At 39.4% G+C, this 27,219-nt stretch overlaps 1 protein-coding gene across 2 annotated transcripts in view; it reads right to left on the bottom strand.

Annotated features, from left to right (window-relative positions):
• LOC138737212 (inactive tyrosine-protein kinase 7-like) overlaps positions 1–27,219 on the bottom strand; it is a 315,556-nt gene that overhangs the window by 285,359 nt on the left and 2,978 nt on the right. The gene's annotated exons all lie outside the window — the stretch shown is intronic.

Below are 27,219 nucleotides of genomic sequence, written 5' to 3'. Positions count from 1 at the left end.
TCCCCTACTGATTTTTTGGAGAGGGTGAGAAAGAATGTCCAACAGTATGCTGGTGTGGACCCTAGTACACCAATGGGTGAACAGCTTATTCGAATTGAATTTGTTTCCAAATCATGGCAAGACATTAGAAAGAAACTAGAAAAGGAGGAGGACTGGAGTGAAAAACCCCTAAGTGAACTGTTAAAAAAGGCACAAAAAGTATATGTGCAGAGAGAAGAAGAAGATCAAAAGAGGGCGACAAAGGTTATGGTACAGACTATCCGACAGATGAATGCCGAATCCAGAGGGGAAAGAAAACAAAACCTTCCTCTAAACAATCCAAGATATCCAAGAGAGGGAAGACCCCGGAGGTTCGTTAAGTGCTATAACTGCAATGAGGAAGGACACTTTAAGAGGGAATGCCCCCGATACAAGAGGGAATTGCGTGCCCTCGAACTTATGGAAGAAGATTAGGGGGGTCAGGGGTTCCAAATGTTAGGGACCAAGTATAAGAGGGAACCCCTGGTAAAACTAAAAATTGGTCCCAAGGGAGAAGAGGTGGTGTTTATGGTGGACACAGGAGCAGAACGAAGTAGTGTAATAACTGTGCCAATCGGAACTGAGCCTGTAAAAAGTAATTTGACAATTTCTGGGATAGAAGGGGCTCCCAGAATGGTATCAATAATTCCCCAAGTAACAGTGAAACTGGAAGAAAGAGAAGGGGTACAAGACCTCTTGTTGTTACCGTCGGCTGGATTTAACCTCCTAGGAAGGGACTTACAGGCTCTCCTAGGTTTGGGTGCTCTCCCTGTGGACGGAGAAGTGCGAGTCCACCTCTGCGCTTTAAAGGAAGAGGATGAACGGCAGATTGACGAGAGAGTCTGATATAAGGAGGGAAATCGAGGAGGTCTGGACATCCCACCTTTACATGTCACATTAATACTAGGTCATCACCCGGTAATTGAGACTCTAATACGAGATGGACTATTAGAAGAATGCATGTCACCTTATAACACCCCTATACTCCCAGTGAAAAAGTCAGATGGATCCTATCGCCTAGTTCAGGATCTAAGAAGTTTGAATGCTATTGTTCAGACCCGCCACCCAGTGGTGCCTAATCCCTATACTATTATGAGTCGGATTCCCCCAGACCATGAGTGGTTTAGTGTTATCGACTTGAAGGATGCCTTCTGGACGTGTCCATTAGAAGAGGAAAGTAGAGATATGTTTGCGTTTGAATGGGAAAATCCATGGACAGGCAGACGGAGACAGCTTCGGTGGACTGTATTGCCCCAAGGGTTCACTGAATCTCCGAACCTGTTTGGACAAATGCTAGAACAAATCCTGGTGGACTATCCACAATCTGATGATTCCCAACTAATGCAGTATGTGGACGATTTACTATTATCAGGACCCAAGGAACAAGAAATGAGGGGAGATACAATTAGACTCTTGAATTATCTGGGGAAAAAGGGTCTACGGGTGTCCAGGAACAAGTTACAGTTCGTTGAGAGAACTGTGGTATATCTGGGACACCAGATAAGTAAAGGACAGAAACGGATTACCCCTGAACGGATTGCGGGAATCACTAGAATGCCGTTACCCCGTAATAAGAAGGAAATAAGACAATTCCTGGGACTCTTAGGTTACTGTAGGTTATGGATAGAGGACTACTCAGCTTTGGTGAAGTTTATGTATGAAAAGCTGACAAATGAAAATGAATATCCATTGAAATGGACCCAAGAGGAGGAGGGATGGTTTGAGGACTTGAAGCATCGCCTGACACGAGCCCCAGTACTCACTCTGCCCTCTTTAAAAAAGCCCTTCCAGCTATTTGTCACTCATAACCAAGGAACAGCTGTGGGAGTTTTAACACAGGAAAAAGGCGGTCAGCGACACCCAGTGGCTTTCCTTTCCAAAATGATGGACCCAGTGTCTCGCGGATGGCCGACGTGTATCCAGGGAGTAGCGGCTGCTGCTCTGTTGGTTGAGGAAGCACGTAAACTTACTTTTGGAGGAAAGATGACTGTGTACACCTCCCATTCTGTGAGTGTTTTATTAACACAAACTGCCCATCGATGGCTGACTGATTCTCGCATATTAAAGTATGAAACCATTTTAATGGTCGGAGAAGATCTACAGTTTGCAAAGATTAATAGCTGCAACCCAGCTCAGTTTTTATACGGCAGTGAAACAGAGAGAGAGGTGGAGCACGACTATGTCGAGTTGACAGATCTTCAGACCAAGACCCGAGAAGACCTTTGCGATACTCCGCTGGGAGAAGGATATGAATTCTACATTGATGGCTCCGCCAGATGTGTTGACGGAATGAGAAGAAGTGGGTATGCTATAATAGAAGGAAATACTTGGAAAGTAGTAGAATCCACGAGACTACCCGGAAGCTGGTCAGCACAATCCTGTGAACTATATGCCTTGCAGAGAGCCCTCAGAATACTGGCAAAGAAAATTGGAACGATTTACACTGATTCCAAATACGCATACGGGGTAGTGCATACCTTTGGTAAGATCTGGAAGGAGCGTGGTCTAATTACATCAAGAGGAAAGGAATTGGCACACGAACAGATGATTACTCTGACTTTAGAAGCCTTGACATTACCCCAGGAAATAGCAGTGGTCTACATACCAAGCCATCAGAGGGGAGATACCCCGACAGCAGTTGGAAACAGACTGGCTGATGAAGAAGCCAAAAGGGCAGCCATGCAACAAGAAGTCCGTTTGCTGACTTTAATCCCAATAAGGCAAGGCATAAAGACAGCTCCCATTTTCACTGCTAAGGAAGAAAAGAACATGGATCAGCTGGGCGCAAGCCAGTTACCTGATGGAACATGGAAAATACCAGATGGAAGAATTGTTCTAAATAAAGAAATAACTCGCAATATTTTAAAACACCTGCATCAACAGAGCCACTGGGGCACCCAAGCCTTATGTGACACAGTGCTTCGAGAATATGTGTGTAAAGGAATCTACACCTTGGCCCAACAAGAGGTGCAAAATTGTTACCTATGCACAAAAATTAATAAGAAGATAATGAGGACAGGGACCATGGGAGGTCAACCATTAGCCATACGCCCTTTTCAACGTATCCAGATCGACTTCACAGAGTTACCTCAAGTTCAAAGATGGAAATATCTGTTGGTGATAATAGATCACTTTACCCGATGGGTAGAAGCCTTCCCAACAATAAATACTACAGCCTCTACAGTAGCTCGCCTCCTCCTAGAGCAGATAATCCCCAGATATGGTATAATGGATTCTATAGACTCAGACAGGGGTCCACATTTTTCTTCAAAAATCCAGCAATTGATTTGTGATGCATTACAGGTCTCTTGGAAATTACATACCCCTTGGCATCCACAAAGCTCAGGGAAGGTCGAACGTATGAATGGAACACTAAAAATCCAATTGACAAAGTTAATGGTGGAAACTAAAATGCCTTGGATAAAGTGTCTGCCCCTAGCCTTATTGAGAATTCGTACTGCCCCACGAAAAGATGTAGGGCTGTCCCCTTATGAAATGATGTTTGGGCTTCCCTTCTGGAGTACAGTTGAGGGGTGTCCCACCTTGGGGGAAGGGGATATATTTGTTAGGAACTATTTACAGGCACTGTCACGCTCTCTTACAGATTTACGAAAGAGAGGACTATTGGCACAAACACCGCCTCTAGACTTTTCTTTACACAAAGTGGAACCAGGAGACTGGATTCTTATCAAGACCTGGAAGACTGAAAAACTCCAGCCCCAGTGGGAAGGTCCATACCAAGTTCTCTTAACTACAGAAGCTGCAGCACGAACAAGAGAGAAGGGGTGGACACACGCATCCAGATTTAAGGGACCTGTAGAAGCGCCACAGGACCCTGATACGAACTCAGATTGGACTTGTATTCCTGGAGAAAAACCTCTTACCTTACGATTTCGCAAAAAGACTTAATTCACAATGTTATTGTTATGTTCTTTGATTTTTCTTAGTTTGCCTATGTCTTTATCAGGTGTGAAATGTAAGAGATACAGTGGTCCTGTTTCAGGACCACATTTGGGGAAGAAAGGAAGGTAATTTCATTTCCCATACCTCAGTTCCTGAGAAATGCTGGGCAGAAAATACCACCCAACATCCATATACCCCTTGTGTGGAAAAAGAAGGAAATAATATGGGTCATTATATACAGATTCCTAATACCACTCCTTTCCCTCTTAACGGTTGGAAAGGTGACTCAAGCCCACCATGCCCTGATGGACTCTGGTTTTGCATACACCAACGTACTGTTCCAATGAGAAGTTACACTCCACACTCGAGATTGCCTGTCCCTTTAAGACAGCCGGACTTAGTTCGAGTCCATCCAAATAACCATGTAAGTTTCGGTAATGCAATTGGGGGAGATAACCTTTTTGTAGATCTGGCAACTAAAATTGCAGGAACTTTTAATGTAACCAATTGTTGGGTCTGCGGGGGTCCACGGATGTCAGAGCAATGGCCTTTGGTGGGGAGAGCCCCTCAATTCATTGACCATGATTTCCCGAATTTGGACAACTAACCGAACGAGATCAAGAGAAACTTGGTCTCTCTCTAACGTCCCCTCTGGTTTTTATTGTCTCTCACGAACCGGCAAATACCCAGTAGGAAAAAGTCCCTGCAAGGCTGTATGGATTCGCATTTCGCCTGGTATTTTCACTTGGTTTCCAAAACCCCTGACCTGGCCCTAGACTATCTCCTAGCCACGGAAGGAGGTGTATGTGGAAAGCTTAACTTGACTAACTGCTGCTTACAGATTGATGATAATGGCCAAGCCATTCGAAAAATCGCTGATAATATTCGTACTTTGTCCCATGTACCGGTTCAAACCTGGCATCCTTTTACACAATTAAATTGGATGGACAAATGGTTTGGGGGAACCTGGTGGCGTACTTTCTTCTGGGTCATCGGAGGTATTTTATTCCTCCTACTTATTTTGCCCTGTATTATTCCCTGTCTACGCAGCCTGGTGATTTCCATGGTCCAACAGGCTATGCAACCAGGGGGACTGGGAGACCCCGTTAGAATTTTACTTCAGCACGAGATTAATGTATCATGAAACGTTTTTCTTCCCCAGGTTAAAATCCCCATTCATACCTATATATATTACACACATTTTAAAGAGAGAAAGGGGTGGATTGTTATATAGAGAATTTAGGTTAAAATGACTTAAGTTAAAATGTGATGATTAATCATAAAAAGGGAAGCCAGAACGGACAGGGAGCTTACTAGCAGCCAAGGACAAAAGGTTCAGCTGGATATGTTTTTTTTAAAAAACATATCTTTTCATGGTCATAGTGAGAGACATGCAGGAGACAAAAGATTGATAAGAAGGGTGAGAAACAGAATTTAGTGTATGTAGAGTTCACAGCGTACGTAACGAACGTGATAATTAAAAATGCAGTTATACTTAGAATGCTTTTGTAATACTAACCAATTAAAACAGTATTAATAAGAAGGGGAAGGGCAAACAATAAGGGTATAAAAATCAATGCACTGTATGTATCGGGGCTTAACTGGTGAGAAGCCAGTTGAGTCCAACTCTGCAGACTTGTAAATAAAGCTTGTCGTGTCATCAGTTTTAAAGAGACTCATGTGTGAGAAGTTTTATTTCTGACATGGTGCCCTCAGTGATATATATGCTTTCTACCACCCCCCACCCCCAACATTCATTTCTTTTTATATTCTAATCATGTGTATTAATATAGGATTTTTTTGTTACTGACTTGACATTCCACTTATAAATAAAGTCCTTCATTGTCTCCTCCTTGATTGAATTCAATTCCATTCGAATCCACAAAGAGGAACTATTTTCTTCAAATAAAGATGAAAAAAATCTTGCTTGTGCTGATAGACAATACTTCTTAAAACACTGGAAGTCTAAGTCTTCCCAGCTTAGTCCCATTTTAACTTTTCCAATGCAATTCTTGGCACTTTGTTATTCCATAGGAATTGTATTATACTATTATGTAATGATTTAAAGAAAATTTTAGTTAGTACAATAGGTAATGATTGAAAGAGATACTGTAGCATTGGCATCACCTTCATTTTTATACAATTTACTGTTAAGGGGGATGTTAGAATGGTTAATATGTCTAAAATAGAGATTGTGGGGGTTTAGTGTCGGTTATACTTCACAGAGTAACACTTCACAAAAGACATCTCATTTAAAATGCAAGAGCTTTGCTGAAGCTCGACGATGAGACTCTGGTTAATTCTGCAGAAACAAAGAATGCTGATCTATCGTGTATGGGTAATAAAGTCCAGCCTCAGAAATACTGATAAGATTTTTCAAAGATTGGGTTTAGAGCCCTGTAAGAAGTTTTTTTTTCAAAAATGGATAGCAAAAGTTTTAAGTTCTGAAAATTTTCCTAATGGTTTGGAAATGGATAGAGCTATTAGAAAGAAACCATTTCTAGGACAGATGCCACGCTCTATCAGATGTTTGCATTATCAAGATAAAGAAATGTCATTAAGATTGGCAGTCGAAAATGCTAGAAAACAATAAGCTCCGTTGATGATTGGGAATAACAGAATTTTTTTTTATGTAGACTTGAGTCAAACTATTGTTAAGAGAAGGAAAGAATTTAATCTTGCAAAACCAGTTGTAAAAAAAATATAAATTTGCTTTTCAATATCTACCTGTACTTAGTTTTTTTTAAATGGAGAATTTCAGTCATGCTTTATTTTTTAAATTGATGAGGATGAAGAATTGATGTTTGCTAATTCATTGTCTAACAATAAACAAAATGGCAACCAAAGTTATCCTTCTCAGCAACCTAAAATGAGTCGTCACAAGATGGATCTCAGATGCTGGAACGTCGAGAATTGATTGGAATTGATGATAATCAAGTGAATAAAGATTTTAAAGCTTATCCTACTTGATGGACTGATAAGTTTTTCTGTATTCTGTGGGGGGGGGGGGGGGGGGGGGAAGGGGGGAATTTGTTTCTCTACTCCTTGTAAAGTTGAATGCCACTTAGTGGCACTAGCCACTTCCCGTATTGTAGAGGGAGGTCGTACCGTTTTATTTTCAATATTTTTTTCTTTTTTTTTTATACAAGGGTTTCTTTCTTTACTTTTGTATTAAGAGATGTTATATACTTTTGGAGACTGCTGTGGAGCTAGGACCTACTGGAACAGGTGGCAAGGGATGAGTATTTTAGTTAAATAATATGATGGTGGACAAATTAAATTTTGTAACTTATAATGTGAACAGGCTCAATAATATAATTAAGAGAAAGCAAGTTTTGGCTTGTATTTAAAAATTAATTTGATATTGCTGTTTTACAGGAGATGCATTTAATAAAAAAGAACATAAAATATTAAAAAGGAAATAGGGTGGTCAAGTTATAGCTTCATCTTTTAATTCTAACGCCAGAGAAGTTGCTATTTTAATTAATAAAACGTTACCTTTTAAATTGCAATCTAATGTTATTGATTCTACAGGGAGGTTTGTTTCAGTTAATTGTCAAATTTATTCAGAATTTTGGACTCTTATGAATGTTTATGCTCCCAAGGAAGATGATGAAAAAGTTATTCAGGATTCCTTTCTTAATCTTGCAGAAGCATATAAAAATGTGATAGATGGTGGTGATTTTAACTGTTGTTTAAATCCATTATTAGATAAATTTCAAAAAATCAATAACAAAAACTGCAAAAAGAATTTTAACTGATGAAAGATTTGAATTGTGTCAATATTTGGAGAAGGTTGAATCCGAAGGAAAAGGATTATTCATTTTATTTTTAGGTTTGATTCTTATTCTATATTTCTTTTTCGTCTCTGTTCAATTACAAGGATGAGTAATTCATGCAGATTTTAAGGCTAGGATTTTATCAGATCATTCACCTTTATTTATTTCATGTTTAGGATCTGAAGAGAGTACCCCAGCTTTTGGACGGAGATTTAATCCTTCATTAAGAAATGTTGATTTTTGTAATGTTAGGTCTGCTTTGTTCAAGAATGAGTGAGTCAGACACCAGACTGAGTCGAAATCAAGGTTCTTTATTACCGGATTGTAACACTTACAACTAACAGTGTTAGTTGGAGAAGGCACATTCTCCCGATATCAGCAAGTGGTGTTTTTTTATACCCCAGGACACGCACTTAGTAAATTATCATACCATTACATTATCCAATTAATTAGCTGTTGCTACCCTTCTCTGTTAGTCTGCTGCACATCATTCTTGTTAGTGCAAAGCTTATCTTGAGTGTACAAGGTCACATCTGCATTCTGTTACTCATTAGTACTGGGTGACTCCTTCTCCGGTCCCATCTCATGATGTTTTTACCTTACAGTAATTATATTAGAAATCAAATTCAGTTGATAATAAAATAATGATTCAGTTGATAATAAAATTATTCTTTAAAAGCTTATTTGAGAGGCCAAATAACATTTTTCTAGAAAAATTAAGTCTATCTTAAAGAAGTAGATAAATTGGAGAAAGAAATAAAGGATTTAGAGAAAGAATTGCAGAACAATTCATCTGAAAAGAAAAAGAGACTTAATGAGAAAGTGATTATAATGCAATACAGACTTCTGGAACAGAGAATTCAGAGAACTGAACAGAAATATTCTGAATTGGGGAGAGGACTCAAAGTGTTGGCTTGGCAATTAAAAATATAGGCTTCAAGAACAATTAATGCTATTAAAAAGAAATTCAAAAATTACTCAAACCTCAAGATACAAATCATTATTTAGAGATTTTTATGCTAATTTATATGCATCTCAATCTAATAATGATGAAATAAAGATTAATTTTTTAAATCTGAAGTTCATCTTCCTTCTTTAAATTGCCAAGATCGTAAAGATTTGGATTCCCCATTTACAGCTAAAGCTATAAATGCACTTAATTCTATGAAAAATAGCAAAACTCCAAGTGAAGATGGGTTTCCATCTGAATTTTACAAGAAATTTGAATATTTGTTAATGCCTCCATTACTGGCAGTATAGAAACAGGCAAAGGAAGTCCATTCTTTACTGGAATCTTTTTCTAATCCAATTATAACAGCAATACCTAAGAAAGATGCATGTTAAATACTGAATCTTGTATACCAATTTCATTATTAAATGTTGATCATAAAATTGTAACTAAAATTTTAGCAAATAGATTAGCTAAATATTTACCAAATTTAATTCATTTAGATCAATCTGGATTTGTTAAAAAATGGTACTCTGCAAATAATATTGCTAATTAGTTTAATACAAGGTTCTCAGAAGAAATCTGATTTTGCAATAGTTTTATCATTAGATGCTGAAAAAGCATTTGATAGATTAGAATGGATTTTTTTTAAATTCAATGTTAGAAAAATTTGGATCAATATTTATTAGTTGGATTAAAACTTTATATATCCTTCTACTAAAGTGGTAACAAATGGACAAATATCTTCTGCTTTTTCATTAACTAGACCAACCAGACAAGGATGTCCTTTGTCTCTAGCTTTATTTGTTTTTGCTGTTGAATCTTTAGCACAATTAATGAGTCAAGATATTACTTTTAAAGGAATTAAGGTTAATTCTGATGAATTTAAGATTAATTTATTTGCTGATGATGTTTGACAGGTTCTGAAAATTCTTTGTTTTTGTTGTGTATGAGATTAAAGGAATATGGTGAAATAACAGGTTATAAAATTAATTGGGATAAAAGATAAATTATGCCTTTGGTTGAGGAAGATTATACTCAATGTAAAAAAAATTGTTCTATTTAAATGGTCAGATAATGGAATTAAATATTGGGTATTAAATTGATAAAAAATTGAATTATTTACCATTATTTAATAAATTTAAAGAGTAATTGAATAGATGGAATAATTTACCTACAACTTTAATAAATAGAGTGAATTGTATTAAGATGAATATTTTCCCAAGGATTCAATATCTTTTTCCTTGTAATATACCTAATTTTTAAAGGATTTAAATTTAATAATTCAGAAATTTTGTTGGAAAGGTAAAATGTTAAGAGAATCCAAAGAGAAATCAACTTGGAAATTTGAATTAGGTGGTTTACAGTTTCCACATTTTCAGAATTATTATAAAGCTGCTCAGTTGAAATTAATGGAACGTTTAGATAAATCTTTAACATGGGCTAGTGTAGAATTAACTAAAATAGATGAAAAATTTATATTAGAATTTATTTATAAATGGAATACCAAATTATGAATTGGCTATAATAACCAACCTATATTGCAACATTTAATTGAATTATGGAATAAAATAGATTATGAAATAGGTAGGAACGGTAAGATTTCACATATATCAAAAACTTTTTTCCTTTTACTATTAATAATAAATTTTTTAAGATATGGAGTCAAATGGGGATTAGAATGATAGAAGATTGTTTTGAAGCTGGTTATTTTATTTCTTTTCAACAGAAAGAAAAATGTAATCTTCCAAATAATAACTTTTTAGTTATTATCAAGTTAAAGCTTTTTCTAAATTGATAAATAAGTTCAAAGTTTAAGATTTCCTAGACAATTGGAGGTATTAATAAATTTATTTCAGAAACATAAACTACTTCAAACAAAAATGCCTAAATTAGATACTCATAAATCAAGATTTAGGTAGAATAATAGATCAAGATGATTGGAGAATGTTATGTAAAGATAATATGATTAAAATTATTGATGTAAGATATAGATTAGTGCAATATTTTTTGCAGCAAATATACTTAACACATCAAAAATTGAAAAGATTTAGTTTCTTCAGAATTATGTTTTAAATGTCAAAGAAGTAGATTCCTTTTTTCATTTAACTTGGCAATGTATTAGGTTAAACCATTTTTGATACAAATTAGTGTAGTGGATGATATTTGTGCTCATACACCATCATGTTCAAATAACGAGACCACATCTGAAGTTATCAGCCAGTGAAGAGAGAAGAGTTTTAGTGTTATCAGGCTTGATATAGACACACAACATGTGACCTGGCATCATGACATCTGAAGTGCTAACGACCTCATGACGAAGCTACATTGAGTAGGCCAGAGCTTCTCAGTAGATCTATGGTGCTGCTAAGTCACTATGCCTGGTTGCTGTAGTGGCTCGTTGCCAGTAGATAAGAGGCTGTTGTGTCTCGCCATCACAAGATGGGAGCTGTTGGTGCTGGTTCTGCCCACTCCCTCCAAGCATACTGCTACATTAATACTTTCTCTAAAAATAGTCTAAAGGTTAAACTTCCATTAGACCCAGTGTTATTTTTAATTAGGAAACATTAAAATGTTCAGTTTAACATTAAGATTAACTATGCATCAAATTGATTTTTTACAATTGGCTTTAGCTTTTTCAAGGAAGTGTGTAGCTATTTCTTGAAAGTCTGATATAGACTTGAGGATCCATGATGGCACACTGAAATGAGATCTTGTATTCTTGAAAAAATAACAATTTGTTCTTTTTTTGGAAAAAATTGATCCCATATTTACAAGTTGGTTTGAAAATTAAAACTCTCAATAGCTCATCCTGATGATGGTCCTCAGTTCCAATGATGGTTGATCAGAATTTATATTCATTGATAATCTCTTTACTTCTTTCTTTATTTGAAAGGGTGGATTGTTTATATACCACATGTATTGCCTTATATGCATAATTCATTATTAATTAAATGTATTGTAGTTTTAAAATTTTAAATAAAAAATTCCAAAAAAATAAAACTGTCCAAGGACCACAACATCTGCCATCATTCCTAAATATTTAATTCCATCTTTCTTCCATTTAAATCTGTCTTTTTGGTATCTTTCAAAATCAAAATTCTGCAATGGCATTATCTCTTTTATCCATATTTATTTGTATCCTGATATTCTTCCATATTTTTTTCTAATATAGTTTGTAATCTTATCAGTGATTCAGGTGGGTCAGACATATATAATAGCACATCATCAGCAAATAAACTCATTTTATGCTCTTGTCCAACTTTGAAGCCCTTAATATCTGGATCTCTTATAGTCTCCACCAGAAGTTCAATAGCTAGAATACATAATGCTAGTGATAGGGCACCTTCTACTCAAGGGAAAAATAGGTGACATTTGGTTATTAACAATGTTAGCTTGTGGGTTATGAAAGAGTTTTTATCCAATTTATGATTTTTCTACCCACACCAAATTTTCCAACATTTTATATATGAAAGACTAGTCAGTCAAATGCCTTTTCTGCATCTACAGAAATAGTTACATTTCTTAATTTTCCCCATATGTATTTTATTAAATAATCTACCTAGACTATTTGAGGAAGTCTTCCTTTAGCAAATCCCACTTGATCTGGATGTATTAAGTTTGGTAAATACTCACCCAGTCTGTTGGCTGGTGCCTTTGCAAGAATTTTATAGTCTGCATTCAGAAGTTATATTTTAAGTGGGCCTTTACCTTTCTTCAATGTAATTATAGCAGTTGAAAAAATTTCTGGGAGAATTTGGGTTTCCACCGCATGGTCCAATACATCAAAAGTGGCATTAAAAAATCTTGAAATTGTCTACAGAATTCAGGAGGGAATTCATCTTCCCCAGGGACTTATTAACTTGTAAAGTACCTAAAGCTTTCCCTTGTAAAAGGTATATCTAAGTCATTTCTTTCTCTCTTAGGAAGTTCAACTTTAGTTAAAAAATCTTCCATCTCATTTTCATCTACTAATTCTAATTTATATAGTTTCAATATAGTATTGTCTAAATGTATTATTTATTTCCTTTTGATTATATGTTATAGTATCAGCTTCTGTTTCTATAGCATTTATCATTCCGGATGACTCGTCTGCTTTTAAAAACCTGCCAAGATAGCACTGTGTGTCCATCTCCTTGCTCAATTTTTTTGATAGTTTTTAAGTATCTTTTTTTTTAAATGTTCTATATGTTTGTAGCGTATTACATTCTAATATTCTATATTTTTTGTGTTACTGATATCCCTTTCCAATTTTGTTACATCCTTCTCTAAACTTTATAATTCTCACATATTCTATTGATTTTTAGTATAAGAAATAATTTGACCCCTCAAGTAAGCTTTTCACAAAATTTTTCTGTAGTAATGATTATCTTTGGGGAGTAAGTTGGATACATACACACATTTTCAAACAGATCTTGACTACAAGTACCCTTTCTGCAAAGGGCTCACAGAAAGGTAACTCTTGGGTTTTCTTTATCTAACAACAGATGGGAGCAGAGGAAAGAACTCTTGTTGGTTGCTGAAGTTGTGTGTGTATGTGTTAGTGCTCCCGGTAGGACCTCCTCTACATCAGTGAGACTAATCATAATCTAGGAGATCATTTCTGCTGTAACAGACCACCCAGCGGCCAATTCCATACATCATTCCCTCTCCAACATGTCTGCCCATAGCCTCATGCAATGCCAAACTTCCCACAAACTGGAGGATCATCTCGTATTCCATCTGGCACACTTCAACCAGATACCATTAACATCGGTTTCTCTGATTTCCGTTAACCCCCACTCCCTTTCCCTCCAGCTCCCCAAACACTTCCTTCACCTATCAAAGAGTTACCTTCTTCCCCATCACTTCTCAGCTTTTTTCTCTTCTGTCCTCCCACCTGTATCCACCCAAGACCTCTTTCCTGTTGGCCTGTGCTCCTCTCAATGCTTGCTTCTCCCTCCTCTCCTTTTTATTCAGTTGCCTGCCTGTTTTTTGCTTGTATCCAGGTTACCACTTGCATCGTATGGCTGCTGCATGACCTGCTGAGTTTTTGCAGCACATGTGGATTTAATTATTCATGCTCTATTTACATATGAACAAAAATTAAAATGAGCCTCACTTGTAATCTGCCAGGAAATAGGTTTGGCACAGAAATTCCTGTCAGTCATAGCATTACATTGGTTTTCCTTTACCAAGATCATTTTCTGTTTAGTTCATCATTTGAGAACATGCAAAATTTCAGCTGGGTACAAAGCTTCTAGGACAAAGTCTCCAAGGATGAACAATGTTAGCAAAATCTCCAATTTCATGCAATTGCACACACCTTGGACTTGCGATATCAGACCACACATTTTTCTTTTCCCAGTCAAAAATCACAAAATTAGTAGCTAGTCCATGTACACGATTGCCAAATTCAATGTTTTTCCCATTCATAGCAAGCACTTTTTTCAAATTGACCTCACTTTATTTCTTTGGTTAAACCCATAAAAATTCACATACTTAACTGAATTATGTATGGGGTATGGGGTAAATTCTAAGTACAAGTACTAAGTACAAGGATAGTTGGTCAAATTCTCACAAATGGACTTTAAAATGCTACACCCATTATATATTCACTCATGGTTTGAGGACACTAAAAATAGAAATTGATTTAAAGAACCATCTGAACCAAACAAAAAGTCTAAATATTTCACAAATTCAATGTACTAATTAGCCTTCACAAGGTTCAACGCTGTATTTATAAACTATTCTTCAATTGCAGCGAAATAACCAGCTTTCAGAATGAAATCACTTCACTCATGACATTAAGACGATAAGCTAAAAATCAGAGCCTGGAAGACCTGACTGCATTCCCAGACTGTAAACTCAATTTATTTTCAACATCAAGTACATTTTTGACCAAGCTTTGAGATTCTGCAAGACAGCTGGATACAAATCTAAAAGTGTCCTTATATAGACCAAACCTCAGATCTACCATGATGCTTCCTTCAAACAAATTATATGCAAATAGCCCACAACTTCCACCACAGCTGGGTCACATTCGAAAGATGCATCTTACTTTACAACCTTGTCAAGCAACTTGAAACAGCTGTGCAAAAAATGTCATGTTTTCCACTTTAGAAGTTTTTTTTGTCTTTGTATAAAAGAGAAACTGAAGAGAATTACTGCACACTTTATCCAGAAAGAATGAAAGACCTAATTGATCTCAAACATAAAATGCCAAAAAATTGTTGCTTATGTGGATTGCAACTGTAATACAACTTAGTTGCTTTATAGTACATGTTAGAAAGTGATTAAAAAAGGACACTATCCACCCCAAACCAACTGGAATAATAGGTGTCAACCTACACTAGTTGCTACCTCTTGCAGGAAAAGCAAGCATTTATACTTTTAGCTTGTTAAAAAGAAATCTGGTTCAATTAATTCTTGGTCTGAAGTTTCCAAATAAAATAGAGTTAGGAGAATGGATCATGACTTAATAGTACAGAGATTTTCATTTCAGGCTGGGGAAGATACTTAGAGCTTCAAGTAATTCAGCAGCTGGCATCAGGCGACACAGTGGCTCAACTAGTACAGCTGTTACCTCAACTCCAATGACCCACATTGAATTCTGATCACTAGTGCTGTGAGGTTTACTGAACCATCACCTCTTGGTTAAGAACAATTTCTTTCCAACAGCTACCAGACTCTTGAACTTCCCCTTGTTACACTAATCATGGACTGCTTGCAGAGCACAAAAGGACTGTCTGCACTACTGCAAACAACTTTTCCTACTGGGATAACTGAATATTTCTTTTTTTCAGATATTTATTGTCTTAATTTCTATTAATTTTACTATAGTTCTCCTCTATCCCCATAAAGTACCCGTTCGGCTGCAGCAAGCGATAATTTTTGAAAAAATATATATATTATACAGTGTATAATGACAATAACCCATTATTATTATCCCTGTGACAACATGGGTTTCCCTTGGTGCCTTAGTTTCCTCCTTCATTTCAAAGAAGTGGGTGGGGAATTTAACTACTGTTAATTAGCTGAAATATAGTTGAGCATCAATGGGCACTTGATAGCAGGGATACAAAGGGTCGACTTCCATGTTGAAACACCGACCCTTGGTTTGGTCTAAATTACTATCAAAGAGACAAGAAAATGAAGCTACTGAAACAAATTAATGACTTAGCCTGAAAGTTCATAGCAAACTTAAATGTCAGACTCTAAATGCCACAGAACTTTGCGCAAGATAAAAATATTTTTTACTGTTATCCCCACAATTCAAAAATAATCAATGCTATGAAAATTATCCATGACTAACTGAGAGTATGGATATTTGCTTAATTTGAGGCCATCAGTAAATTGCAAAAGCTTTACACACACAAATATCAAAATACTGTTGTCATTTCTGTCAAGTCCCTGGATTCCAAGTGAAATGTTTACAACAATGAAAATAACAGAGCGACAGCTAAACTTTCCATAAACAAAAGTAAAACTGGATGCCTTTGAAAAGCTATTTAAAAAATGGCACATTCCCAAAGACATTTCTTCACAATGTAAACTCAGTGATTACATTCTTGCAGTTCAAATATGACCTAGCAATGTACACACTGACCACTAACATAACAAAAGAATCATTGTTCCTATTAAGCAGCGGATTGGTTCTAAAATTGTAATCACTCCCATCAGACTATTAATTACAGAGCAGATGCACATAGTCTGCATGGAATGATTTCCATTTTAAATATTGTTTTAACAAAAGATGCAATAATATCAAGACACAAATATGCATCCAAAGGATGCAAAAGATAATCGAAGTTTCAAGCTAAGAACTTCAGGTGTAGCAAAAACAGGCAAGTGCCTGAATAAAAAGATGGGGGGAGGAATGAAGGGGCAGGGGAGCAGCATAGGTCAACAGATAAGGGGTGGATGCAGGTGAAAGGATAGAAAATAAAAAGAGCTGAGAAGTTATAGAGGGTCCAGTCCGTTCCTGAGGCTCCCCACCCACTTCTTCCCCTCCCACTACCACTCCCCCACAATACAACTACTCACTCCCCATTACCAGCAAACCAGGTTCGCATTCAGCACTGTCTGGAAGCAGTTTGTACATTCTCCCTGAGACCACATAGGTTTTCACCAGATGCTCTGGTTTCCTCCCACCTTCCAAATCGTACGGAATTTGTGCATTAATTGGTGTAATTGTGCAGCATGGGGACGTGGGCCCGAAGGGCTTGTTACTGTCCTATCTCTCCAAAATATTAAATCATAAATTAGACCTCAGTGCCTACTAGAAAAATTGGAGAACGACATGAAGTCAATGAGCTGATTAATTCCAGAAGAAAAAAAATAACATGTAGAGTAGGATCAAAGTGTACATTTTGGGGCCCCAACCAATAGTCCAATGAATCCAAGTTTGCAAGCTGAAAGAATACAAGATGGCTACAAAGGAAATTGACCAAGGACATTGAAGCCAAAATCTTCCTCGACCACATACCCCCCACAGCTCCATTTGCCTCTCCCTAGTTTTTTTTCCCTTGTTTCATTTGTCTGCCTCCAACTCTGACCGTCTCCCAACTTGCACCATTGATCCTTCATCATCCATGGTCCATCCATCACCTCCTGACCCTTTCCCCTTTACAATACTGTCGGTCCTCCCTTTCCTTTCTCAGTAGCCTCTTTTAAACTGTAGCACCTGGGTAGGCCTCCTGGGACCTGGGTGCGATTACTGGAAGCACCTTTTAAATTGCAGTGGGAAATCAACCCATTAAATTGTCACCCTGCAATGACACAATAAATAATGCATCATGCACTCACAGGAACTATCAGTAGTCAGTCTCCACTTCAGCCAGGGGTCTCCCCATGACACAAGCGCACAAGGACCCGATTGAATTCCGACGGGGTTGAACAGGTCAGACTCTTTCTAACTGCCACATAACTGGGGCGGTAACTGGACAAATTGCCTGGTTACCACCCCATTTTACATGGCAGTTTGAAAGGGGCTTATGCAAAAGCAGAGGTCCAACTCAAAACGTCAGCTGTTCATTTCCCTCCAAGAATGCTGCCTGATCCCCCAAATTCCTCCAGCATCTGATTTTTTGCTCTCGATTTCAGCAGAATTTATTGTCCATTTAACAACTTTCAAAGTTGAGGTAACAGTCAGGTCACCTCAACTGACACCAGCTCCCATTCTATAAACCAGGGTGGAAAATGGCTGATCATGGCTTCAAATTTCTATTCACTGACCTCTGATAAGTGGATGGATATACCACCTTAATTTTATAGGGAAGTTATTAAACTGGATAGATAAGTGGCTGATAGGCAGGAAGCAAAGGGTTGAAATTAAGGGTTCTCGTTCTGGATGGCTATCTGTAACTAGTGGTGTTCCGCAGGGGTCGGTATTGGGACCGATGGTCAGAACACTTCCAATCTCTTTTCAGTGCCAACCGCTCAGTCCAAGATTCCGCCCTGCTCCAGCTCCCTCAACAGCCCCTAAGGCTAGAGCTGGATGAGGTCCTCACCCAGGATGAGACATATAAGGCAATTGAACAACTGAAAAGTGGCAAAGCAGCAGGTCTGGAAGGTTGGCGGCAAAACTGTGCATGTCAAACTGCATGAGTTTTTCAAGCTTTGTTGGGACCAAGGAAAACTGCCTCAGGACCTTCGTGATGCCACCATCATCACCCTGTACAAAAACAAAGGCGAGAAATCAGACTGCTCAAACTACAGGGGAATCACGCTGCTCTCCATTGCAGGCAAAATCTTCGCTAGGATTCTACTAAATAGAATAATACCTAGTGTCACCGAGAAAATTCTCCCAGAATCAGTGTGGCTTTCGCACAAACAGAGGAACTACTGACATGGTCTTTGCCCTCAGACAGCTCCAAGAAAAGTGCAGAGAACAAAACAAAGGACTCTACATCACCTTTGTTGACCTCACCAAAGCCTTCGACACCGTGAGCAGGAAAGGGCTTTGGCAAATACTAGAGCGCATCGGATGTCCCCCAAAGTTCCTCAACATGATTATCCAACTGCACGAAAACCAACAAGGTCGGGTCAGATACAGCAATGAGCTCTCTGAACCCTTCTCCATTAACAATGGCGTGAAGCAAGGCTGTGTTCTCGCACCAACCCTCTTTTCAATCTTCTTCAGCATGATGCTGAACCAAGCCATGAAAGACCTCCACAATGAAGACGCTGTTTACATCCGGTACCGCACGGATGGCAGTCTCTTCAATCTGAGGCGCCTGCAAGCTCACACCAAGACACAAGAGAAACTTGTCCGTGAACTACTCGTTGCAGACGATGCCGCTTTAGGCGCCCATTCAGAGCCAGCTCTTCAGCGCTTGACGTCCTGCTTTGCGGAAACTGCCAAAATGTTTGGCCTGGAAGTCAGCCTGAAGAAAACTGAGGTCCTCCATCAGCCAGCTCCCCACCATGACTACCAGCCCCTCCACATCTCCATCGGGCACACAAAACTCAAAACGGTCAACCAGTTTACCTATCTCGGCTGCACCATTTCATCAGATGCAAGGATCGACAATGAGATAGACAACAGACTCGCCAAGGCAAATAGACTACACAAAAGAGTCTGGAAAAACAACCAACTGAAAAACCTCAAAGATAAGCGTATACAGAGCCGTTGTCATACCCACACTCCTGTTCGGCTCCGAATCATGGGTCCTCTACCGGCATCACCTACGGCTCCTAGAACGCTTCCACCAGCGTTGTCTCCGCTCCATCCTCAACATCCATTGGAGCGCTTTCATCCCTAACATCGAAGTACTCAAGATGGCAGAGGTCAACAGCATCGAGTCTACGCTGCTGAAGATCCAGCTGCGCTGGGTGGGTCACGTCTCCAGAATGGAGGACCATCGCCCTCCCAAGATCGTGTTATATGGCGAGCTCTCCACTGGCCACCGTGACAGAGGTGCACCAAAGAAAAGGTACAAGGACTGCCTCAAGAAATCTCTTGGTACCTGCCACATTGACCACCGCCAGTGGGCTGATATCGCCTCAAACCGTGCATCTTGGCGCCTCACAGTTTGGCGGGCAGCAACCTCCTTTGAAGAAGACCGCAGAGCCCACCTCACTGACAAAAGGCAAAGGAGGAAAAACCCAACACCCAACCAACCAATTTTCCCCTGCAGCCGCTGCAACCGTCTCTGCCTGTCCTGCATCGGACTTGTCAGCCACAAACGAGCCTGCAGCAGACGTGGACTTTTACCCCCTCCATAAATCTTCGTCCGCGAAGCCAAGCTAAAGAAGAAGATAATTAATGATTTAGATTGTGGTATAAATGGTTTTGTGGCCAAATTTGCAGATGACACCAAGATTGGTGGCGGAGTAGGAAGTGTAGTAGAAACCATAAAGTTGCAGAAGGATAGAGACAGATTAAAAGACTGGGCAAAATTAAGGCAGATGAGATTTAACAGAGAAATGTACAGTTGTACATTGGCAGTGGAAATAAACAGGCAGAATACTATTTGGATGGGGTGAAAATTCAGACCTCGGATGAGCAAAGGGACCTGGGTGTCCTCATGCAGGGAAACTTAAAAGTTAATGACCAGGTGAAATAGGTAGTGAAGAAAGCAAATGCTTCTCGTCATTTACCTCAATTGCACAGTAAGGAAGCAAGTGCAAGTTGCTTCAAGTCCACAAAATCAATCCACAATGCTGGATACAAGTCCATCATTTCAAGAGGAATAGTGTACAAGAGTAAAGAGGTATTGATGAGGCTCTATGGGGCACTGGTGAGACTTCATTTGGAGTACTGTGTACAGTTTTGGGCCCCCTGTCTTCGAAAGGATGTGATGTTGTCGGAGAGGGTGCAGAGGAGATTTACTAGGATGATTCCCGAAATACAAGGGCTAACACACGAGGAGCATCTGGCAGTTTTGGGTTGCATTCATTGGAGTATAGGAGAGTGAGGGAGATCTCAGAGGCTTTTCGCATTTTGAAAGGTTTAGATAGGGTGGAAGCGGGTAAGATGTTTCCCTTGGTCGGTGAATCGAGGACAAGGGATCATAGTCTGAAAATTAGAGGTTATTCATGTAAAATAGAGATTAGGAAGAACTTCTTTAGCCAGAGGATCGTGGACCTGTGGAACTCGCTGCTGCGTACAGCAGTAGAAGCTAGATCACTGGGAGTATTTAAACAAGAAATAGACAAGTATCTCATGAGTGAGGGCATCAAGGGATATGCGGAAAAGGCCGGAAATTGGAACTAATGTGGAATAGCTTAGTGTAGTTTTACAGAACAGACTCGATGGGCCTAGTGGCCTGCTTCTGTTCCTTTGTCTTGTGAACTCAATCCTATCAGAGTAACCATTTTGCTTTCCACTTCAATTTTCCTTGTAGTCACAAATTACACTTTCTCACTAAAGCAACACAATAGCCAGTGCCTAAAAGCAAAATGAAACTACTGATAGCTTTACTAAAAGGCTTTTTACAGTTGAATACTTCAGGTTCATTTGCAGTCTCTTGCTTTTTGAGATGGAGCAGTGTCCTTTGGAATAGAAGTAGCCAAGGGAAGATTTAATCTGAGTGCAGAAAATGGAAAGGTATGCCCAGAGTAAAGCAGCAAGACCCAATGACTTGAGTAGAGAGGTCATGAACCATCAGGCAACGGCTTAAAGGAATTGTGAAAGATTAGTCAGAATCAGAATTTATTGTCACAATCAGGTTACAAAATTTGTTGTTTTGCGGCAGATCATAGTGCAAACATTCATATAACAAAAAATAAAAATAGTGCACGAAAAGTCAACATTTTACTTTTGTGGCATTAGTGGGAAAAATTAAGAAAAAAGTGCAACAGTGCAACACAACTTCAAAACTTCTTTGCAGCCATCCAAGATTGATTCAAGCATCTTTTAATATTATATCTACCCTATAAAGCACTTCCAAACACATCTGTTTTCTACCACCTTCGCATAATCGACCAATCACCTCCCTTTAATAGCTCCCAAACACATTCCTGGCCAGTCATCCATAAATTTGAATCAACCCAAAAATGTGCCACCTACAGTAATAAATTCAGTTATCCATCACCTCCCTGTTCAGTAACAGCTCCATTGTAAAAATTCATACTTGCTTTCAGATTCCTCCACAGCATTGCCTTCATTTCCTTTATAACCTTCTCTAGCTTAACAATACGCAGATGGCTATTCTAATTCTTCCCCATATACTATCATTCAGCAGGGTATTTCCAGCTATGCCATGTCGAGAATTTTATTCCACACCACCCCCTTAAAAATGACAATTTCAACCTTACAGTGTGCATCTTAGCAAATGCTTCTCGTCATTTACCTCAATTGCACAGTAAGGAAGCAAGTGCAAGTTGCTTCAAGTCCACAAAATCAAACCACAATGCTGGATACAAGTCCCTCATGTATTTAACTGTGCTGCTTTAGAAGTGACTGTGCCAAACACAAAACAATTCAAGGGCTGTGAAATTAAGAACACAAAAAGCACCATGAGAACAAGACACAAAAAAATGGACACTCACACAACTCCATTTTCAAACCTCTTCTCCCCCCCCCCCCCCCCCCCACTTCAATCTGCCATAGTTCACCAATTCCCAACTGGCCCATCTCACCAGCCATACTGTCCATCTCCATGATCAATCCCCCCTCCTTAAAGCCAAGTCCTCTGGTTACCAATTGAATTACTCTAGGCAAAAAATTCCATCCATTCACCTGACCTCACTTTTTCATGATTTTGAATGCCTCTATAAGATCACCCTCACCCTCCTGTACCCAAAGGAGGAAAGCCATTAAAGCCCCAACTTTCTCAGCCTCTTCCTAAAGCTCATCTAACACCCCCCCCCACCGTGGCATCTGCAACTTGCTAATCATCTCATGAACATTTTCATCCAAATCATCGATACAGATGACAAACAACTGTGGGCCCAACACCAAATCTTGTGGCACACCATGTCATAGGCTTCCAGTCCAAAAAAAAACCTTGCTTCCTCACCTTCTGCTTTCTTTCATGAAGCCAATTTTTAAAAAATCCAATCTGCTATCTCACCTTGGATCCCAGAGCAGCTGACTGCGCAGCTTTGTCAAATGCCACATGTACAAAATCAACAGTTCTTCCCTTATCAATCTTGGTCACATCAAAAAGATTTCTGAGATATGACCTCCCCCTTAAAAAAAAACATCCTGATGATTTTTGTCCATCCAAATGCATATCCATCTTCTCCTTCAGAATACTTTCTGGTAAATTACAAACCATACATACTAGGCTCACTGGCCTAAAACCGCACAGGCTCGGCTCAAAGGCATGTAGTTCCCAGGCTTTTCCCTCCAGTCTTCTGGTACCTCATCTCAAAAATCTCAGCCAGGGCACCTGCAATTTCCTCTCCAATTTGCCTGTACCCTTGGATATATCCAATTAGGCCCAGTAAATTTGTCTGCCTTCATATGCATCAGGACCTTCAGCTCCTTAACTGTAATATGAGCAGTTTTCAAGACACTACCATAGACTTCCCCGTGATCCCAAGTTTTTCTCTACAATAAAAACCCAGAGAAGTATTCATTGTAGACCTTGCCCACCTCCTATGGCTCCACATAGAATTGGAGACACTTCATTTAATTCGTTCCTGGCAAGCTATCAAGGATTGAGGGAACCTGTTGGCCTCAAGTCAATCATCAATTCCATATTTCTCTCCCCAGATATTCTGCCTGGAGTATTCCCTGCATTCTTTTGCTTCAACTTACAAAACCAGTGTTTTTGTTCATTTCATTTGTCGCAGCACTTCTGTCCCAGATTAATAACTTCCAGTGCCATGACCTAGCACCAATACTAGTCATTAAATCTTTCATCGACTCCGCACTACCCCAGACATCGTCGTTTCCTTCACTGTCACTTTTCCAGAACCTAAAATATGCTCGGTTTTCAACTTTTTCCTCAATATAAATATCAGCATAGATACTGCACAACTTGCTGAGCATTCCTTTTTAGTTCTTATTTCACAATTTCAGGTACCTGTAGTCCTTTGTTTTTCCAAAACAGAAAAATTCAATTGCAATGTGAAAAATAAACTGATTTGGTACAAGTTAGGACATAGGCTTCTAGCTAACTTCAAATTTCGAGTAGAATGAGGGCAACCAGCCATAAGAAGTATGCAAATATTCCAGATCAGATTTTACAGATGAGAGTTTCAGATGAGGGTTTCATGAAACAGCATGCAGATTGTACAACCAGGGAAGGGGCCATTCAAAATCTTGTATTGGGAAATGAGGACAGTCAGGAGATTGAGCATTTTGGGAACAGTGATCACAACCCCCAACTAAAGAGTGTTATTAGGACAGGTCTGCAAGGGTAGGGAGGGAGTGACTGCTAAATTGTGGGGTGGGGAAAGGCAAATTACAATTGGAATAAGAGAATAGACTGGTAGAAGCTATTATAGGACAAGTGCAAATCTGGCAAATGCAAAGCAATTAACGATCAGCTGATCTGAATTCCAGTGAGGAAAAACAAAGTTCAGGAACCTTGGATGAGAAGTGGTCTTCTTCTTCTTTGGCTTGGCGGACGAAGATTTATGGAGGGGTAATGTCCACGTCAGCTGCAGGCTCGTTTGTGGCTGACAAGTCCGATGCAGGACAGGCAGACACGGTTGCAGCGGTTGCAAGGGAAAATTGGTTGGTTGGGGTTGGGTGTTGGGTTTTTCCTCCTTTGTCTTTTGTCAGTGAGGTGGGCTCTGCGGTCTTCTTCAAAAGAGGCTGCTGCCCGCCGAACTATGAGGCGCCAAGATGCACAGTTTGAGGCGATATCAGCCCACTGGCGGTGGTCAATGGGGCAGGCACCAAGAGATTTCTTTAGGCAGTCCTTGTACCTCTTCTTTGGTGCACCTCTGTCACGGTGGCTCGCCATATAAATTTGGTACAAAACACATACTCATGGTTGAGTAAGCTGAAATCTGACAGTTCTCAAGAAATATAAATAAAGCATGAAAGGCCAAAACGGTCCATGAAGTGTCCTTGGGGAATAAGATTAGAGAGATGCCAGTCATTTTGTTCCATACTCAAAACATTAGGCCAACCAGGAAAAAGATAGGAACACAAAAGGACCAAGAGCATTTATATCTGGAGCCAGAGGAAATGAACAAGGTGCAAATTAAGTACTTCACATTGGTATTAGCCAAGGAAGCCAGAAGATAAGAAAAACAGTGTGAAATTTGCCAGGTTATTGAGAGGGCCTTTCAATCTTTTCAGGACAAAAGCACTCTCAGAGGACTGGAGTAGAGCTAATTAATGTCCTTAAAATCCTTTAGAACAATAAATTCTGGACTTGCAAGCCTTGGTTGTTTGGAAGCCATACTCAATTGGAAAAGAATGGGCTCATTAAGAATAGTTAGCATAACTTTATCATTTTCTTTGAGGCAACAAAGATGAAGGTAGGTCAACAGTTGGTGCCCATGTGAACTTGCATTAGAAAGCACAGAAGTAACGTGGAGTAAGTTTAGGGACCATTTGTGCAGGGTTCAAGACAGGTTTGCCCTTTGGGACAAGGAAAAGATGGTAGGAAAAGGGCCTAACGAAACAGATCAGACCACAAGAGGAAGAAGGAAGCATACATTAAATATAGGAAACAGAAAGGGCTCATGAGAAGAATATAGTGGCCAGGAAGGAGCTTAAGAAAGGATTTAGAAGAGCTCAAAGGGGGCATGAAAAGGCCTTTCAAGTGTAATTAAGGAGAACCCCAAGGCGTTCTAATGCATAAGTGAAGAACAGAAAGATGACAAGAATGAAAGTGGGGTCGCTAAAGGAGGCAACATACACCTATAGGCGGAGGTGGTTGGGAAGGCCCTAAATGAATACTTTGCGTCAGTATTGACAAGGGAAAAGGACCCAGATCACGATGAGGACAAAATTGATCAAGCCTGTATGCTGAACAATGTGGAGATTAAGGAAGTGGTAGTGTTGGATCTTCTTAAAAACATCAAGGTTGATTAGTCCCCCGGACCAGACGCGATATACCGCAGACTGCTGTGGGAAGTGAGAAGAGATAGCTGGGACAGTAGCTATGATCTTTGAATCCTCTTTGGCTGCAGGGGAGGTGCCAGAGGAGTGGAGAATGGCAAATGTAATCCCCTTGTTTAAAAAAGGAAATCCTGGGAATTAGAGACCAGTGAGTCTAACATCAGTGGCGTGTAAACTAATGGAGAGGATTCTTAATGATCGATCCATGAGCATTTGGAGAAGTACAGTCTATTCGAGGACATCAGCATGGCTTGGTGAAGGGAAAGTCGTGCCTCACAAGTCTAATTGAGTTTTTTGAGAAGGTAACAAAAGGAGCTGATGAGGGTAGGGCAGTAAATGTGGTCTACATGGATTTTAGCAATGGATTTGACAAGGTTCCCCATGAGACTCATCCAGAAAGTCATGAGGCACAGGATCAGTGGAACCTTGGCTATGTGGATAAAAAATTGGCTTGTAGGAAGAAAACAGAGTTGAAATGGAAAGAAAGTATTCTGCCTGGAGGTCAGTGACTAGTGGAGTGCCACAGGGATCTGTCTGGGACCCCTGATCTTTATGATTTTTATAAATGACCTGGATGAAGAGGCAGAAGGACGGGTCATAAAGTTTGCAGGTGACACAAAGACTGGAGGAGTTGTGGATGGATCGGAAGGTTGTCGAAGGTTACAAGAGGATATAGACAGGATGCAGAGTTAGGCAGGGAAGTGGCAGATGGAGTTCAATCCAAATAAATGAGGTGATGCACTTTGGAAGGACAAGCCAGAAGGCTGAATAAAGTGTGGATGAACAGAGGGACTTTGGGTTGCAAATCCATAAATCCCTCAAGGTCAACCCACACAGAGTTGTGGGTACCTGGAATACATTGCCAGGAACAGTGGTGGAGGCTGAAACATTGGGGGCATTTAAGAGACTCAGACAGATGAAAGAAAAATAGAGGGCTATGGGGGTAGGGAGGGTTGAGTGCTTTATTTTTAATAAAAGGAATATATGGGTTGGCACAACATCAAGGGCCTGTGCTGTGTACTGTTTGACAAGGCACCTCATGATAGAGTGATCTAGATGGTTAAAAGACAAAATCATGGTGAATTGGTAGATTAAATTCAAAACTAGTTTAGTCACAGAAGTCAGAGGGTAGTGGTCGAAGGGTTTCTCTCTCACCAGTCAAACTCCACAAAGGCTAGGGCTGGTTCCTGTTTATGGTATACAAATAATTTGGACAACAGCATAGAGGTTAATTAGCAAGTTTGCAGACAACATAAAAATCAGAGATGAAAATAGTGAAGTTTGACAAAGAATGCACCAGGATACAAATCAGTTGAAAATATGCGAAGAGAAACAGATGGAGCTTAATCTGGACGTGTGAGGTGCGGCACTTTGTGAGGTCAAATACAAAAGAGGAAAGAATATAGTAATTGGCAGGAGCACTGGAAGTATTGACGTGGAGAGGAATCTGGAGTGCAAGTCCAACACTCCCTGAAAGTAGCAACACAAACACATACACTGAACTGGAGACACAGGAGACTGCAGAAGTTGGGATCTGAAGTGAAACAATCTACAAGTGGCACTCAAGCAGCAGTGGGAAAAGAAAATGGTTGACAAAATTTTGAGCCAAAACA

Source organism: Narcine bancroftii, chromosome 6 (assembly GCF_036971445.1).
Source record: "Narcine bancroftii isolate sNarBan1 chromosome 6, sNarBan1.hap1, whole genome shotgun sequence".
Lineage (NCBI taxonomy): Eukaryota > Metazoa > Chordata > Chondrichthyes > Torpediniformes > Narcinidae > Narcine > Narcine bancroftii.
Note: the sequence above shows the minus strand (reverse complement) of the source record. Positions and strands in the feature narration are given on the sequence as shown.